The sequence below is a fragment of the Drosophila nasuta genome, chromosome 2L (assembly GCF_023558535.2).
Source record: "Drosophila nasuta strain 15112-1781.00 chromosome 2L, ASM2355853v1, whole genome shotgun sequence".
Lineage (NCBI taxonomy): Eukaryota > Metazoa > Arthropoda > Insecta > Diptera > Drosophilidae > Drosophila > Drosophila nasuta.
In genome coordinates, this window is record NC_083455.1 from 26946776 (window position 1) to 26965908 (window position 19133).

General features: G+C 38.4%; 1 long non-coding RNA gene across 3 annotated transcripts in view; it reads right to left on the reverse strand.

Annotated features, from left to right (window-relative positions):
- Positions 1–19133, reverse strand: part of LOC132783773 (uncharacterized) — a 98082-nt gene that overhangs the window by 6402 nt on the left and 72547 nt on the right. For all 3 annotated transcript variants that reach the window (XR_009632188.1, XR_009632189.1, XR_009632187.1), the window contains exon 4: positions 14937–15011. This is a non-coding gene — a long non-coding RNA (uncharacterized LOC132783773). The remainder of the gene's footprint in view (positions 1–14936; positions 15012–19133) is intronic.

Sequence of the window (19133 nt, forward strand, 5' to 3'; positions counted from 1 at the left end):
AGCCCCTTTCCCCTTTGCCCTCTTCTCTGTTGGTCGTCAAATCTGCTCCTTGTCAATGTCAGCGCATTGGCATATTTTGAATATTTCATAGAACTTTGCACCATTTCCTATGATGGACACAGCAGCTGACGGCGATTCTCATTACTCGCTTCGATTTTTGGCACTCAAAGGTGGCGCATGCAAAAGCAATCCAATTACGGGATGAAGTCTAAATCGAAATTCTATTTATAATGAAATTGTGAATTGTAGAAACCGTGATTCAGGTTCAACTTGCAGTTAATCTATAAATTATTCTCTTGTTCGTGTTAATGTGCATTGCTGATTCGATTGCAATTGATAGCTGTTGAATTTGAATAGAATCAAATGAAAAGCACTGCAAAACCTTGAATGTTTCCTGTTCACTCTTTTCTTGTTCTTGTTCTTTCTCTTTTCACCGGAAAATGGAAAACTGCAACTTAACAATTAATCGAAATGTTCATGCTTTCGCTCATCTCCGGTTGTTCTCTGAGCTTGATTAGAGCAATTTCAAGTTTGCATTGCCTTCCTTCCTTCCTCCATTCTGCTGCTCTTTCTCCTCAACTTTCTCTCTCTATTCTCGTTGACCCCTTGGGGTCCACTTAATAATTGAGTTGCTTTTGCTCGGACAGCTTGATATTGGCAAACATTTTCATTTTCATTGAACATATTTTCAATTATAATGCCAACCAATTTCACCAAAAAAAAAAGGGAAGGACTTCGAGGGGTTTTCAAAAGGGTTGCCTCTGTTTGTCTTTGGGCATTTGGCAAAAGTGCTTACGGCCCCTTTCTGATTTTCCGCTAACAAAAAGAGCTGCGCCTCGCTTTAGTTTCAGTTTCAGTTTTATGTTTTAAATAAACAAGAGAGAGAGAGCTGCAAATGAATTTTGCCAGGGTCGTAATAGGCAAAACATGCATAAAAATTGCCCAGCAGTCGAGCGATTAAATTGTGGCCTCTAAGCACGCACACGCTGCCCACCTTCAAGCCTTCCACATGGGGAAGAATAGGGAATGGAAGGGGAAGGAAAGGAGTGCTGCACATTAATTGAGCCACTTGGGGCATGGCATAATCAGAGCGCACGCATAATGAGCCACAATTAAAGGACAAACATAATTACAAGTCAGTTTTCGCACAGCACAAAAAACAAAAAGCCACCGACCGAGTCAAACAATGAAATGAGTTGCTCCAAACTCTGACTCTGAGTCTGAGTTGAGCTGGTCGCAAATACTCAAATGGCAAGGAGCACAAACAATGCGATTGCAAATGCGGCTGCGATGCCCTCGGGTGAAGCTAAAACTTGTGCAAACTCTGCAAATGAAATTAACAAATTTTGCTGGCGCATGCACAAAAGAACAGCAATGAAAACCTGGCCAAGAACAGGAAAGAAGCTGGAGCTTTCATTACGTTCAGCCGCTTCTTATTTACGTATGAAAGTCACACAAAACGATTTGCTTAGCGCTCGATTACACGACGCGACGTTCGAAGGGGGCGGAAATAGAAGATGGGAAGTGGTTAAGAGTGTGTCGAATTTCTGATGGGCTTAACCCAAACCCATTCCAGAGGCTGACCAGATCTCTCTGTCTCAATCTCCAGCTCCATCTCCAGCTCCATCTCCAGCTTGATGCTGGCTGTTAAATTTGGTGATAAATGAGTTAAGGTAATGCGTTACATGGCCAAAAAGCCGCATCTCCATCTCTAACTTCAGTCCTGGCCTTGGCCCTGTCCCGTCCCGTTCTCTGCTTTACTCCAGGGATGCTCAGGCACGCGCGTCTCTAATGAAATCATTTAAATACAAACCCAAACCCACACTCACACACACTCTCACACACACTCTCACACACACATGGACAGTTGGGGCATGTGGATTTTGGAGCTGCCACAAGAACGTGCCAAAGCTTTAAGTCAGCACAGTGGTTCTTCTATTGTAGCACTGAGTAAGTGCTCTTTTCTCTCTACATGACCTCAACCTCAAACGTTTGTTGGTAAAAAAAACACTCTTGAAATTTAACAAAAACTTGCATTCAATGCAAATGAGTTGAAGTGAAAATTCAACTAGTTTACAGTTTACTAAGAAAATGCTGGCTGAACCTCTGCTAAATAATAAACAATGATTTTTTTTAAATAATAATTTTTTTTAAATAATTAATAATAATGAGTATCTAAGGACTGCATATAAGAGATAGGGAAGAGGCTTGAAAGCCAATATTGTCAACAAAAATGATTGTTTTAGATTGTAATATTGAGGCGAAGTACTATAAAAAAGAGTAATTTCACATGTGTGTATTTCAAAAGGTCAGACATAAACAAGCTCCTAAAAGAAAATCTTCTTATATCAAAACTTAATAGATTCCCCGATACATCCTTATGGTATCGACTTAATAACAATAACACTTCAAGCACCAAATATCTCATTAGGAAAATGAATCATGCCGAAATCCCAAGAAGTCGTCAAGTAAAATACCTAAGAATCAAACTAGGACACACACTGGCAACTCACGAACATCTACTAAAGGGTAACAACTCCTCCTATTGCAATCTCTGCCAAGACAATTCACCAATAACTCTCACACACATACTATCAGAATGCCCATCATTAACATCCTTACGTGCGAAATTCTTTAGAGATCAATCCCCACTCTCTCTCATATCACACTCATCTTCCTCTAATATATCTAACATCCTCAATTTCATCCTCAATTTCATCAAAACAGCAAATATAAAAATATAAATATAACTAAAATTATAACTTGCACATATTAAATGTATAGTTATTTAATCATTATAGTTAATACCTTTTGTAAATAATTTAATTATACTTGTTCCTAGCCAAAGGCCAAAGCAGCCAGCGCTGGTAAATTTACGTTAGCTTATAAATTAATTTATAAATAAATAAATAAGATCAGACTTCAAAAAAGTTGTGAAGTGCCTTGACTGGAGCAAAGAATACTCTTACAAGAAAAGCAGCAATATATCTAAATTTGTCGGTCGTTATAATCGGCGATAATCGATGGCACTATCGACACTAGCGAATGCTCGAATTCATATATATATTATACAAGTATATTATCAACTATCCACATAAATAATCCAAATTACATAAAAAGTGCTCACTCCATCGTTCATAAAGTGACATAATTATGCCTTGACTTCCACTTCCTGCAACTCCTCAAGTATTTTGTTCACTTTATTTTGGCACTTTGCAACACTGTTGTGTTATACACTAAGCCACATGTCTTTGCAATTCGAATGATACAAATTGCAAGTGTTTTACTGCAGTGGCAGCTGCTGTGTAAAGCAGAGCTTTAGTCACAGTTCCCACTAGAAGCCACCGCCACATCATCATCCCCAGTCCACAATCTCTCTCTCTCTCTCTCTCTTTGTAGCTCATCCCTGGGCGACTGCTGTTGACTTCGATATATCAGGGCGAAATGTCAAGCTGGTTTAGCACCAACAACAACAGCAGCAGATGGTGTCAAATACAGAGTGTGTAGTCCATGTATCTTTAGTACGCATTCATATGGCTGGGAGATACTTATGCACATCTGCACAACACACTATATCCCTCGTATATCGCCCAGATATCGTACCAGTTTTTTATAGCTCGTCGAAACTGAAACTGAAATACTTTTTTTTGCCTTTTTCCTACTCAAATCCCAGTGACATTCGGGTGCCATTGACTGCATTTGATGGCGGTTCGCTCATAAAACAAAAGCAAAGGGAGGAGGAGGGAAAAAAAACCATCAAAAAAAAGAGTGAAAAACTACGCAATATGTTAACTAGGCGAAGCTGCAGCTTTCCTTATCCATAAATAATATACTGCTTTTTTTGGCAGTTTTAAAATGCGAATTTCATAGACAAGACGCACGCTGTTAATTTGTCGTGTCATTTGCAACAATTTCATGATTTCGCATGCCAATTAAATCGAGAGTAAACAGCGCTTCATCCAAATTTAAACGACTGTGAAGAGTGGACACCACAGGATGTGGAGGAGGAGCAAAGGACATCCGACCAGCAGTAAGTGAAAGCCGACAATGCAAACATTTGCACAGCAGCAAATAAAAAAACGAAAAAGCGGGAAAAGCGAGCGCGTGAAAAGCCGCACAAAGTTCGCCGCGGAAAACGTCGCAAATGTTTGAGTTAAAGATAAACGCGCTTCATCTCTGGGGCAGTGGCTGAGGCTAAGCTTCCGTTTCCATTTCCGTTCACCTCCCTCGCTTTTTCGCCTTGAACAGCCTTGAATATTTTTATGCATTTGCATGTTGCATGCCACTCGTCGTTAGCATTGCAAATGCTATCAAGTGGCGCTTGAAATTGAAAAAACATTTATACCAAATGGGCGACAGAGCAAAAGTAGAAGCTGAAGCAGAAGTTGAATCAGAATCCGAATCTGAATTTCCTGTGCTTGGTATTAACTGCAATTTATTGGATTAATCAAGATGCAACATCTCAACACTAATTGCAATATTAATCAGCCAACCCGATTCATTGCGTTCATTGCAAACTTTTCGTCTCACGACTCGCAACTTAATTAAACGCGAAACGAAAATTCCAACTTTTGCAACTTTTTTGTTTGGCCTTCGTTTGCCATTGGATTGTTGGCCCATTACACGTTTAAGCCTGGCCAAATTGAAAAATGAAATGCTCCTCTGAGTGAAAATGTTGCCGCTGCTGCTGCACCACAATTGCAGCCAAGAACATGACATTTACATACAGCAAACACATTTAAATGCCACAGCCACTTTGACGGGGTAAATTGACTACGTCACTCTATTTGTCACTGAATTTAAACAGTTGTTAAACTGACTAATCGAATTGTAGGTTACAAATGAAATTTCTTAATGCACTTAAGGCTTTTTCGAAAAGATAATTGCCACAAGATTCGAATGAATTTAAATGCCAAACTGCAATACAATACTGCAAAATAATTGAAAGAAATCCTCTGACTACAGCAGAGCAACAATATTCAATTTTGTTTGCTAATGTGAGACGCTCTTTGAACAGATATCCTATTTCATAAAGCAATTGTGCAATTTGAATTTACAGAAAATCTAATACTTATTGAACAAATAAATACTCTGCTGTCCTTAGGTTAGAGTCACGTTTACTTGCCTTAAAATTTGTACAATATTTATTGCTTTCATGAGGATTGCAATGAAGTTGATATGAAATATACATTTGATAATAATTCATACATTAAATATAATATATATAATATTATAATAATTATTCAAATTTAACAAAATACTGTCTTTCAAGGATAACTGAATGAAGTTCATCATAGTAATATATTAAACACCTTTTAAACTTGTTAAATTTATCTTAAAAGCCAACGGCATTACCTTGACTTTTTCCTCTATACCAAAAAGTTTTCTTAAGGTAATCATCATACAACATAGTTTGTATTATCTAATAAACGAAACGCTTTACAATTGAATTATATTTGGTATTTGGCCATAAACATAAAATATTTGATTATTGCAAATGATTCAAACAAATTCAAATGACTTAAGAACCTCTCTTATTTCACATAATACAAATTATATGAAAAGTGATTCAAGGTACTCTTGGGTATTAGAGGACAGAGTATTTAAAATTCTTATCTAGCTTGCTTTGCTTGTATTTTGGCATTATTTATTGTGTTGTTGTGTGCGCAATTCAACGTGTTGCAGCATTTTAAATTCATTTGTGCAATTTGTAACGCACACGCAACACTTTCTGTTGCATTGCCGAGCGCTGCATAAAAGCAAATGTAAAAGAAATTATGCAAGCGCGTGCAAGACGAATGGCAAATGGCGAATGGTGGAACGGTGCAACGTGGCGTATGCGTGATAATTTTGCATGCAGCAGCTGCTGCTATCTTCATTGCGAGTGAGTGTGTCCGTATGTGTGTGCGTGTGTATATACGTGTGTGTGTTTGTGCGTTGATTAAGTTGCATAAATTATGGCGCAGCTTGTTGATTAACTGCAATGCTATCTCAATCTGCAGCTCCTTCTTTATCTCTCTCTCTCTCTCTCTCTCTCTCTCTGTGTTTCTCTCTCTTTCTCCCTCTCTCTCTCTCTGTCTCGCTCTTTTGCTCATAGGCCAACTTCAACTCGTTGACATTTTAATAAGCTGTCAAAATGTCATCAAAGCCGAAATGGTTTGCCATTAAAGGCTGCTTTCTCTGGTCTCTTTACTACAGTTAACATGTCAACTCTTTGACATCAACTCTATATATACATATATATATATATATATATTCGATAGCCAACCGAATAGTATACTAAGTAATGCTTTCTACTTTATTGAGTGCCACTTTCAGCAAGTCAAAGCATAGAGCACTGAAAACTTTAATGTGCTTCGCAAGCACTAAAAGTGAATAACAGCTGAAGCTAGTTCTTAAATGAAAACTTATGGCATCATAATAAAAGTTATATTAATCAGCATTTTAAATGTAATTAAGACGAAGATAAAGAGTTAAAGAGTTGAATTCGTTTCCAGATTTTGAAACATCTGCAACTATTTTTTTAAGGCAAAACTTATGGAATCGTAAGAAAAGTAATATTATAATAGAGTTAATATGTTGACTTCGCTTTCAGATCTTAAAATTAGCTTGAATTCTTTGTTTGAATAACATTTGCAGCTAGTTCTTTAAAGCAAAACTTATGGCATCATAATATAAGTGATATTAATCAGCATTTGAAATGTAATTAAGAGAAAGAAAGAGAGTTAAAGAGTTGAATTTGCTTTTAGATTTTGAAACATCTGCCGCTATTTCTTTAATGCAAAACTTAAAAGTGTTAAGAATAATATAATTTTTCTGCTATCATTTCATTAGAAAAAAGTGTTCGTTTCACTTTCAGATATAGAAATTAGTTTGAATTCTTTGCAAAACTTATGGAATCGTAATAAAAGTGATCAGAATTTTTAATGTACTTTTACTGCTATGATTCCTTAAAGAAAACGAGTTGAATTCGCTTTCAGCTGTTGAAATTAGTTTGAACTCTTTGCCAACTATTTGCATCGCTGCTGATTTAATGTGTTCAGCAAATCCTTGCTTGTAAGCAGCTTTGAGTCTGCGTTTACGATTGTGATTGTGATTGAAAATGCTGTCCAACATCTGGGCGACAAGCCACTTAAGTCAGAGTCAAAGTCTCAGTCTGTCAACTCGCTCCGTATGCAAATGGAATGGCATCGAGCATTTGTGGATTGTGACCTCTCAGCTTTCGGCTTTTGACTCCGAGCTGTGGCCTGTGTGCAGAGAGAGAGAGAGGGAAGGGGAAGAAGCAGGGAGAAGACGTGTGGCAACTGCAGTTCTTGGGGATTAAATAATTTATAAATTCCAAACAGAGGGAAAGAGAGAGAGAGAAGGGGCAAAGTTTTGATTCCATGCGACGTGCATTAAACATTGACACCTTTTTAAGAGACCGTCACTGCCACTGGCTGTGTGCCGAGTTAATCAACTTTACGCACTCGCATAATATGGCAAAAAGTTTAATTAAAAGCGTAATTAATGAGGGCCAAAGCCCGGAAGGAAGGAGGCAAGCAATGAGGGTCCATCGCCACGCGAGCTGTCAGACTCGATGCCACGCACATGCTAGCAATTAAAATTAAAATTTTATGCTAAACTAAGTAGCAAGCAAGCGGCAACAGGCTTCGGCTTCGGCTTCAGCTCTGGCTCCATCTCCGGCTCAAGGCATCCCCTTTCACCCCCCCCCTGCCTGACCTTTAACTGGCTGTTCCAGAGGCAATGTCGTGGCCGTCAGCTTAAATTATTAACCTGCATGTTGGCACTCAATGCCAAAGTTCACAGCAGTCACTTTCAAACGCCAGCAAAAGTGAAAGAGAGAGAGAGAGAGGGAGAGTGTGTGCCCAATAAGTAATTCACGAGTGCTCGAACATGCATTACATTTTACGCATGCCAGCCAACACGACGTATGCGTCATAAATATTCATTAGGCATTTGCATTAAATGCCACTTGTGGTGCATTTCCCTAACCCGACCGACGAAACCAGGCTTTAATTAATAAATTAACTGGCAAAATTGACTAGCATTAGTTTAACACGTTGCTGATTAAACTGAGACTTTTGCAACTTGACTATTTTAAACTTGGAATTTGCTTTGCAAAGTTTTAAGCAACAATGAAATTGGATTTGCTCACTAGAGAATAAAGTTATCTTGCAATATTATGAAATATAAATATGATGGAGAACTGCTTGCCAAATAAGTAATTTCTTTGCTCATTAATTGTGAATAATCATACTTCGACTCTTTTTTCTGTTCCGCACTAATCTCTATATATTTTTGTACATCTTTGTCACACTACTGCACTTCCTTTGCTTTGATTCCACTAGATTCTTTTCTTCTCTTCGCCCAGTTTTATTTCCACCCAATTTTCTATATATGTTATCATCTTTCTCACACAGACTTCATGCTTCTTGCTCACCAGAGAATAAAGTTATCTTGCAATATTATGAAATATAAATATGATAGAGAACTGCTTGCCAAATAAGTAATTTCTTTATACATTAATTGCGGATAATCGTATTTATACTCTTTTTTCTGTTCTGCACTAATCTATAAATATTTTTGTACATCTTTCTCGCACTTCTGCTTTGATTCCACCAAATTCTTTTCATTTTTATTTCCACCCAATTTTCTATATATGTTTTCATATGATATTTCTCTCACAGTCTTCATTCTCTTAGCTTCTCTGCATCTCTTCAACCATTTCTATTTCATTTGTCATAACCCAAACCCCTCTCTGTTTGCAGTGAATTGCTCTCGTTTAGTCAGTGCCTTGCCATCAGCTCAGTTCATTTCTCAAAACGAGCGCATCTTTAAAGCCTAGACTCAAGTCTGCTTCTGCTGCTGCGCTCGTAAAGTCTGACCCTTTTTTTTGCTTTGCTGCTGAGTCTCATTTCTGATGAGTGTCATTCAGTTTGCATTACTTCTGCTGTGCTCTTTCCATCAGTTTTGCTAAGTCTGCGGCTTGCTTGCTTCAATTTCGTTTGCCTCCACTAAGTCTGGGGCCACGCCCCAAGTTTAACCCATTCTCCAAGTCTGGCATACATAAAAAACTAGAACTTTTGCTGCTTTGCTTTCTGTTTTATCAATTTCAAGGCCATCACGTTGACAATATTTGTGCAAACAACTGCCATTGCCATCGAAATTGAACTGAGAGCGAGACAAAGAACTGAAAACACATGTCTCAGGTTGTTTTTTTCTCGCTAAGGTGAGAAGCTGTTCGCTTCTCTTGGCCATTTGATTTGGGCCAAACTTTTTGCTGTCGAAACTAATTTTGTTGTTGTCTTGTCGCTAAGCTGCCGCAGCCTTTGCGACTGGGTTACTCCAACATATAGCGCATACGACATGTGGTACAATCTCTTCTATTTCTTCGTTCGTTCGTTTTGTGTGGCAGCATCTGTTTGTGGTGTGGCTTGTTCTGCTGTTTCCTCTTTGCCAGCGAGTTTATTTCATCTCTTTTGCTGCTGTTGTCACCTCTCGCAAATGTTGTTGTCATGTTTTGTTGGACTAGTTGCTATCGCTGTGTATTTTGCAAAACCTAATAGATTATTTGGCACTTTGCTGTAGCAAAATAAGTTTGTCTTTGTCTCTTTTTTTGATACCCCAAACTGACGAGTCCTTGAATTATCTCGTTCCAGTTCGTCGACTGCACAGTGGTTGCACACAAATGTTTATGAATAAAGAAAGAGAGAGAGAGAGAGTGAAAGCTTGGTCCAATTTATGTTGCAATTAATTATAAAAAGAAGCACAAACCCAAAAGAGCAACTTGTCCCCGAAAATGCAATCAACGACCGACTGCAAAGTGATGAAATGTTTTCAAGGTTCAAAGTTGCTGTGAGTTATTTGTTGGCAAATGTGTTTTGCCCTGCAGTTTATTGGTTTTATTCGATTTGGCTGCAGCTCAGAGCAGTGTGCAGCAGCAACAACAGCAGCAGCAATGTTCAGCAGTTGCATGCCACGTCTGTTGCCGCATGTGCAACGTCAGTTTTGTTTTCCCCGATCACATTTCAGCACGCTATTTATTCGAGCGTATTAGACGTGACAGGATTTAATATCCGTCGCAGTCTGCTTTACAAAAACGCAAGTCACTTGCTTTCCCCCTCTTCTCCCTTCTCCTTCTCCTTACCACTTCTTATTCCTCAGTCAAGTAGCTGCCAAAAAATTAATAGCTAATGAAGCATGCAGCAGCACGGCCGATCTAACCACAGAACCATAAAAGTCAAGTGCTTCAGATTCAGAGTGCAATGTCAATGAGCTGAGCTTGTGCTTGTGTTTGCAACTTTGCCTCTGGCAGGTGTGTGTGTGTGTGTGGGTGACTGTGGCATGCCTCATTTGCCACAGAAAGAGAGCAACTGCAGCTGCTGGCTCTTGACTTGGCCTGCAGCTAACAACTCGAGTTGTGCCAGCCAAAAAGGCAAAAGGCAAAAGCCAAAAGTTCACAGCCAAATAAAAATCACATAAATTACGATTTTTCTACTTTTCAATTGCAAATGCAGCGTTCCGCAATGATTTCCATTTGTATTTTTGTATCATTGCAATATACCATTGCCATAAACTACTTTAGTTCGCTTCGTTTCGCTTTGCTTTGCTTTGCTTTCTTTTGCTTTCCTTTGCTTTCCTTTGCTTTCCTTTTGCTTTCGTTTTCTCTCCCCTCAAGTAAAGTTTTTGGATTTTATGTGCTTGACTGGCAATTTATGACCAAAGGTTGGCAAAAGCAGCTGCAGTTTTATTTGAGCATCGTTTTCATTTAAGCTGACATTAAATACGACAAACTTCGACTCGTATCACACACATTTCGTCACCTTGTTGAGATACAAAGTTGATTATCTTTGTCACACTGCATCTGATGATGCAAGGACAACGATTTTAAGTGCCCATCAAAAGCTGATCAAGTTGCAAGTTTATGTCGCACTTCGCAGACAATTCCGAGTTAATTAAATGTCTGAGAAGATGCTTCTATTGTTAGAGGATCTTTTATTCGAGTTGATCACAGATTAATCAACACACAAAGTAGTGTGACAAGCTGGTATATTTTTCACCCAGTAGTGTACCACTTAAATATACCAAATTTAACCTTTAGTATATATTTTCACTTACGGTATATCAATTTGGTATATTTTATGAATAATATTGTACTGCTTTTAAAGCTTTAACTGACAATCTGGTATATTTTTCACTTAATAGTATATTTTGCATGTATTACAATCTAGTATATTTTTCACCCAATAGTGAAATATACCAAATATAACCTTTTGTATATATTTTCACGTACGGTATATCAATTTGGTATATTTTATGAATAATATTGTACTGATTTTAAAGCTTTGACTGACAATCTGGTATATTTTTTACTCAATGGTATATTTTGCACGTATTGCTATATCAATATACCAATTATATCCTCTGGTATCTTTTGATACCGCATTGGTTTTAATTAAAATGGGTAGCAGGTATCTGACAGTCGAGCACACTCGACTTTCGCTTTCTTAAAAAGCTGCTATAAATTTAATTTCTATATTTTTTGAATCATTTTCAATTACTCAATAACATTGGGTCAATAACCCACGTGAATTGAAACTTCGTGCTCTCTTTTTCGACTGTTTTTTGTCTAATTAAACTTGCTCAAAAGTTAAAAGTGCTGTCATTTTAACGGTCTCGTTAACATTCCCCTCTCTCTCTCTCTCTCTCTCTCCTCACTCTCTCCTCGATTTATATTTGGCATCTGCACTTCCATTTAATTTCATTGATAAATGAAATGTCAAATCGTTTTACATATCAATGGATTTCATCGCTCATTCGAATGTTGCCGCTTTTTCTAGCATCATTTGGGACTGGGTCAGAGAGGTCGCTAGAGATGCGAGAGAGAGAGGGGGAAGAGCGGGGTTAGGGGTTAGGGTCAGGGAACATGTCGAGACTTTTCTTATTGATTACATGGCCACCAAACGCCAAACGCCAAACGCCAAACACTTCTGGGGCACATTTCCCGACCATTTCTCGTCTCATTGTTGCGCCCATTTTTCGCTTCATTTAGCGCAGCTTTTTCTCTTCCGGGCTGCTGCAGGAAGGGGGAGGGGAAAAGTCTACGGAAAATATATATTTAAATGCCGTTTCCGCCTTGACTCCTTTTTGCATTTCATTCACATTTCTACGTAGAAAGAGAGCGCGTTGTCATTTTATTTGAAAATTCGTGTGCGTCTTGAGATGTTTTATTGATTTTCATTTATGTATGCATAAAAATTGGTTTTTGACGTGCTTTTTATGATCATGTTGCTGTTGTATTTACGAGCATAACTCATACGACATGTTGTCGCAGCGCCCCAAGGCGCAATAAAACCACGCCCCCTCTCAAATGTGGGCGTGTTCGAGTGTGGGAGTGTGTGTTGTGCTTTTTAGACAAATTAAATGCGTTAATAATGCATGGCCCATAAATAACATTGATAAAGCCGCGCTCCATTGCCTGTCAAGGCTAAGGAGAACTAAACTCAAGAGAACTCAAGAGAACTCAGAACAGAAGTCGCACTCAAGCATGGCAGGCTCATAATTTGGCCGCGTCTTAACACTTCAAGTGTTTAGCAAGTGCACGTGGCGCGGCGTATGTGGCGTATGCTTAATTTTTGTGCACAATCATGCCACACACACACACACATGCATAGCTATTGAACGCACAACACACAACGCACAAACAGCAACCGCACACACCATTTACACAGGCATAAACCTGTCAGTTTGGCATTAGGCATAAGACCAAAGGTTTATTTACGCACACAAGGGGTAGAAAGTAACAACTGATAGACTAGCTAAATACTCTGTGAAATGATTTATGAAGTAAGCGTACGAAATTCACTGATTGAATTGAACTAAAACATTATTGAAATTCAAATTTCAACTTCCTTTATTCTATGTAGTAGATCGAAATTCCACACTTCAATTACAGAAATGATTCAACAGCGATGTTAATATCCGCTGATGTTTTCAAAATAAAACATCGATGGTTCTCTTATCATCCATATTATAAAAACGACAGAAAAAATATCAAAAACCAAAAAAATCGATGCTCGATGCATCATTAAATTTCGAATTAAAAATTGAAATGCTTCCTTCTATTATATTTGAAACAACAAGCTTCTTTAGAATTCCCTTTTGTTAATTAATTTTTTGATAATAAAAAAACATGAAATTATATGAATTGATCAAGATATATGAATTAAGCAATATAAGAACTAAGCAACATTTTATGTCAAACATCGAAGCATCGCTTAACATCGACATTAACAAAAATCTCGAAGAACATTGCTATAACAAATATCGACACCCTATGCACCCTATGTTTATAGCATCCCTATATTATAGGGTATACAACAAAGCAGCAGCAGTGGTGTGACATTTGTTGTCGCTGCTTCGGCAGCTCATAAAAATTAAAATGATTGCCCCAAAACTTTGCTCGCTGCACGTGTGAAAGTTTTGTCATTATGCTGAGTATCTGCGTCTCTCATTACTCGCAGCATCGCTTCCCCCCTCTCTCTCTCTTTCCATCTCTCTTCCACTTTCTAGGTATCGTTCAAGTATCGCCGTGTCATTAATGGGTTTGTTGCCAGTGGCGTGTCGCTTTAATTTCGCTGTCCATACGCTCGTAAATACCCCATTTGCTGGCACATTTGGCACACAGGTGAGAGCATATTTTAGTTAGTTCCGCATACTCCACGTGAATCAGATGCCAAAGAACAGAAATGCTGCTAAACACGCTGAGTGCTGTTAAGTAACAGTCAGCTTAACAGTACGCTTAACAGCACTCAGCTACTGCGCACTGTTAGCTGAGTGAATGTTAAGCAAACAGCTGTTGTTTGTTATGCTGCGTATGAGTGATATTTTAGACAGCGACTAGAGTTGAGATTAGAATAGTTCTATTTCTGTTGCTGTGGTTTGTCAGTTCTAGTTTTTATTCGCAAAACTGTTGCGTTGTCCAGTCAAGCTGCTGTCGTCGTTACTCCCTCTGATTTATGCTCACACGCGCTCCAACATTTCTCATTTCCTGTCACACAGACCAAACAACAACAAAAAAAAGCAGACTCAAATTTTGCCCCCTTCCCACCGAAACATTTTGCCATTATAATCGAAACTTTTTATCGGTGCGTCGCGTCGCAAACTTTTGCATTTCGCACGCGCTCAAAATTACTTTACAGCAAAGAGGAAGGAGTAAGGAAATATGCGGACAAGGGGGATTTGCCTTAGCTTGGCTATCCTGCAGCAATTTGGCGCATTAATGTTATAGGAATGCGATACATTTTGGGGCCATAAACATAACGAAACTTTGTAATTGAAAGCAACAAACGGCAGACAACAACTCTCCAAAGGCAAAGCAGAGGCAAAATTTAAGGATGCCACTTGAAAGCGATTAACAAGCGAAAGGGAAAGAGATTCGGTGATGGAGATGGAATCACTTGATTAGATTAGATGAGTTTTCGGCTTTCGGGTTTTTGGGTTTGATTTTGTGGCCAGCAGGTAGTCCGCTAATTACGCTAATTGTTATTACAACAACAAAAATAGAAAACAGTCGATCTATTCGCCGAAAACTTGGGCAACTAAGGAAACCTTGCCATTTAAATTCCTATGCAGAATCAGAATCAAAAACAAACAAAATCAACAGCATGCGAGCAACTTTTATGCGAAAACTTTTAATGAGCATTTCGATGAAAATGTGTTGTGTAAAATGAGTTGCCAATTTTTCCTGTGGCTGCTTTTTAACTTTGCCACAACTCGAGCGAAAACAAAACTAAACCCACAACACAATGAAACACTAAGTACACTAATAACACTAGCCAACAATATGCGAAACAGTTTCTGTTCTATCAAGTAATTAATTTTGCAAACTCGTTTCATGGCACTAATTGTATAAATAGTTTGTGCAAACTTACCCAATATTTCATAATAATATTGATGAGAATTTCCTGGTTATACCGATGATGAAAACACATTAATCACTTTTGTTTCTGCAAGCAATAATAAATATATATATATTAATTTGATTAACTATGATTTTCACAAAACTTATATTTATATGTTGGCCTATATTTTTAATAGTTTGTGAGTTAAATTTAAAATGAAACGTTCTCAATATTTAATAATTATAATATTGACAACGGTCAAGTTCTTTTCTAGTTTTATTCTCTTGCTTCGATTTAGACTTAAAATTCATGTGTGTTGTTGTGGAGTGTAAATAAATTTAGCATGTGCAATGCTCGAAAAGTGAATTTCAAAATTCAAATGAAGCGTCAGGCGACGTCTGAAGTGACTTTTTGGCTGGATGCAATTGCAGCCACAACAAAAAGCAGCCCCAAAAATAGCACATACACAGAAGAGAGGGGTGTTGGAAGGGTTGTCCTGTGCCGTAGTGTAAACACAATTCAATTAACTCGGCGATTGTTGTCGAGCGGTTGGCCATTGTTGTCGAGCCGGCAAGGACGCTAAAATAACTGAAAACTGAAAACGACAAGCCGATGATGTGCACAATGATGATGCAGACGATGAGGATGACGACGACGATGACGATGATGTTTCCCATGATGATGACGAACATCAACATGCTGCTGATGACTACCACCAGCTGGATGACGTTGATGGCACATGGCACATGGGAGCTGTGAAGATGGGATGGGATGAGAGCTGGTGGATGAGCGATGGCAAATGGCCAATACCCAAGCTCGACACAAAAGGCTGCACAGCCAGCAAATTTCTGGTTGCATGCAACAAGCAAAGCAACTGGCAACTGGCAACTGTTTGAGGCTGCCGACGCCGCCGCCGCCAGCAGCGCATTTGCATTATTAAAATTTTCATTTTGCGCTGCAGCGATGCCAAAAAAAAAGCAAAAGAATATACTGCATAAAGCCACACCTAATTGACTTACGTCCGAAATTCGAGGCTCAGACTCTGCAACTCTGGAGGCAGCGAATTATGCGGCTAATTATGATGGATACACAAATCGCATTTCGCTCTTTGGCTTGTCAGCCTTTTCAGCTCTGACCGCAGCAAAAATAATTAAGAAAGCAAACATAAAATGAAATTAGGCATGATTAATTATGAATAGCGAATATCGGAATAAGATGCTTCATTAGAACTGCCTTTTTCCGCTTCAATTCTTTTTCGCAACAATTGTTTAGAAATAAAGCAATTACACAATTGATAAAAAAAAGGGCAAAGCCAGTGAAACAAAAGCGAAACTAAACCAAACTCGACTCGATAAATAAAAAACAAGTCAGAAAGGTACAGACGAGTGTGCTCGACTGTGAAATTCTCGCAGGTCAATTTTAAAATATACCGAATTAGCATACCACAAAAATACTAAAAATATACCGTAGTGTGCACAATATACCAGATTTTCAGCCAAAGCAACCGAGACCCGTGTTAAGTAAGCGTTTTTGCCCATACAAAAGTAATTCTTAATACTTCTCATCAAGAATATATGTACATCATAATGTCAGAGCTGCCTCCTTTTGCCTATGGGTTAACAATTGTTTAGAAATAAGAGAATTACACAACTGACAATAAAAAAAGGGCAAAGGCACGAAACAAATGCGAAAGTAAACCAAACTCGACTCGACGAATAAAAAACAAACGCAGACTATTACCTGGATTTGGATTTGGGCAGTTAAGCTGACGTCATATTTGAGAGGAACTCAAATGGTGTGTGTGGGCGTAATGATAATATGGATAATGGCAATGCGAGATTTAGGTATTTCAATAGCGAGAAACTTAATGGACTAAATCAAAAGAGAGAGTGAGAGAGAAAAGGGTTAGCAGGGAAGCGAAGCAAGACGAGAGTCGCCGAGTTCTTTGGATTCATTCATCATCTGAGCGAGAATTTTCAAGCAAAGCGGCAGCAGCTGAAGTGTAAATGTCATTGCCAGTTTTTGTGACTGAATGAATGAGTGGGGAGTGGGGAGAAGATGTCAGGGGTGCCTGCCCTCAGTCTTGTTCTTGCTGACTCTGACTGCGACACTCGCTGTGGTTGCTCGCTGGTGACTGTCGACTGCTGAATGTGGTGACTGCGGCTCCGGATGGCGACGCACGACTGCCGATGACACTTTTGACTCAGCTCCAAAATTCGAAAGGGTAAACGAGTACAAGCACAAGGACAGCAGCAAGTGACAGCGAGAACGAGGCAGCTGTAAGCTGTGAAGTGTGACTGTGATTCTCTCTCCTGGCCAGGTTGCTGACGTGGCATCAGCAAACAGGGCAACAGGACAACAAGAGCGCAACGTGACTTCTGCCAAGAATAATGACTTAATTTTCAACCGCATACAATTTTGTCAATGTCATCGTGTCGTGCCGCTGTCTCTTCTCGGCCAAACACAACATTCTTCAACTTTAAGCGGAATCAATCAAATTGTCTGTGTTTGGCCCTATAAGCAGGTGAGTTAAGAAGAGACAATAGTGGACATAAGCTTAACTACCTTAAAATATATTATACTGAATGAGTATTCAAGTTTTAAAATGATCCCAGCTCATAAACTAAATCACAAATATAAAATTTAATCAGTTTAGAGCGCATCTCTCAGTCGTTCATTCTCAACACTCGCTTTCGTATTTGTTTTACTTTGCTAGCTAAAAATAACTTTAGACTGAAATTTTCTTTAAATTGAATACAGTTTGTAGGCATTTTGTGGCTGTCTTTTGCGGTATTTTTCGAAGGCAATTTGCTCAGTGGGTAGTTTTGTTTTTTTACTTTCTTGCTCTGTTTTTTGCTCGTTTGCTACATTTCTTATATAATGTTTCAATTTGCTGCCACATTTCGTTCGAATCGTCTGTGCGTCTGTTTGTGTGTGTGTGTGTTCTCTGCGTGCGTACTGTGCGTATGATTGATATAAATTTTGCTTTGATGAAATGCCCTGTGGAATTGCGAAAAGTGTTTGTCGGCTTTTGTTATTTATTGCCATCTTTGTCGGGCAGCTAAGCCAATTTATTTGCTAGTTGCGGCTAGTTAAATGTTTCCAAATGCCATTTCTATACAATTTACAATTTCACCAGAGCCCAAGCTGAACCAAAATAAACCAAAAATGCCAACAAAACTTTGCTCCTACACACAATGAATATACAAAAGCGCATGCCAAACTACTTGTGTGCACAGTGAAGCCACAGCCAGAACCACGTTAAAGCTACAAGAAATTATTTAAAATTAAGAGAATTAAATTAAAGTAAATACATAATTGCTGCCTAAACTTTTCACTCTCACGCAGAGAGTTATCAGAGAGTTTAGTTTCAAAAAAGTTGAAATGCTGGCATAAAACTCAAATTAAAAGTTTCAAGCTATATTTTTATCTTTGTAAAATTCCAGTCTCTCTCCCTATCCTCGACGCTTAATGCTCTATCCCCTATAATCTATCCTCTATCCCATATCATCCATCCTCTATCATTTATCCCCTATCCTCTAGTTCTATCTATCTATCTATCTCTCTCTTTCTCTATTTCCTGTCTAGGTCATTGAGGATTCTATAATATATTCTCTGCAATAGTACTTTTCTAAGCCGTTCTTCATTCGGTATGCTCACTGTACCAAATTCAAATTCGACTGCCTTTTTATGGCTGACACGCACAGAGACACACACACACATTTACACACTCACACACGCACCCACACACACTCAGCCATGGCATTTGCATATCAAAATGTTGGAAAAGAAATGTGAAAAAAATGAAAATAAAAATACACAAAAAAAAGGAGAGAAATAAAATATTTACTATGTAGATATGTAGAAAGCATTGACACGTTCTTTTGCTCAAAGGACAACAGAAAATTGATTATTCTATTTATTTATTATAAATACATTCTTCGAGTACACTCATGTGTGTGTAAGTATGAGTGTGTGTGTGTGAAAAATAGCTATGCAATATCTTGTACACTTGTGTAATATTGACTCGCTGATAGGACAAATAAATAATGTATTGCATGTCCTAAATCTTTGGCCCAATCCCAAATTCTCCTCCTCGCCCTAATATTTTGTATTTTAGCCACAATGCTTGTTGATTTATTACGTCTGCACTGTGACTGAAAATGCAACCAAAACTAAATAAATAAAATCCATTAAGAGGCCAAAGCGAAGGCAAGTCTAAATATT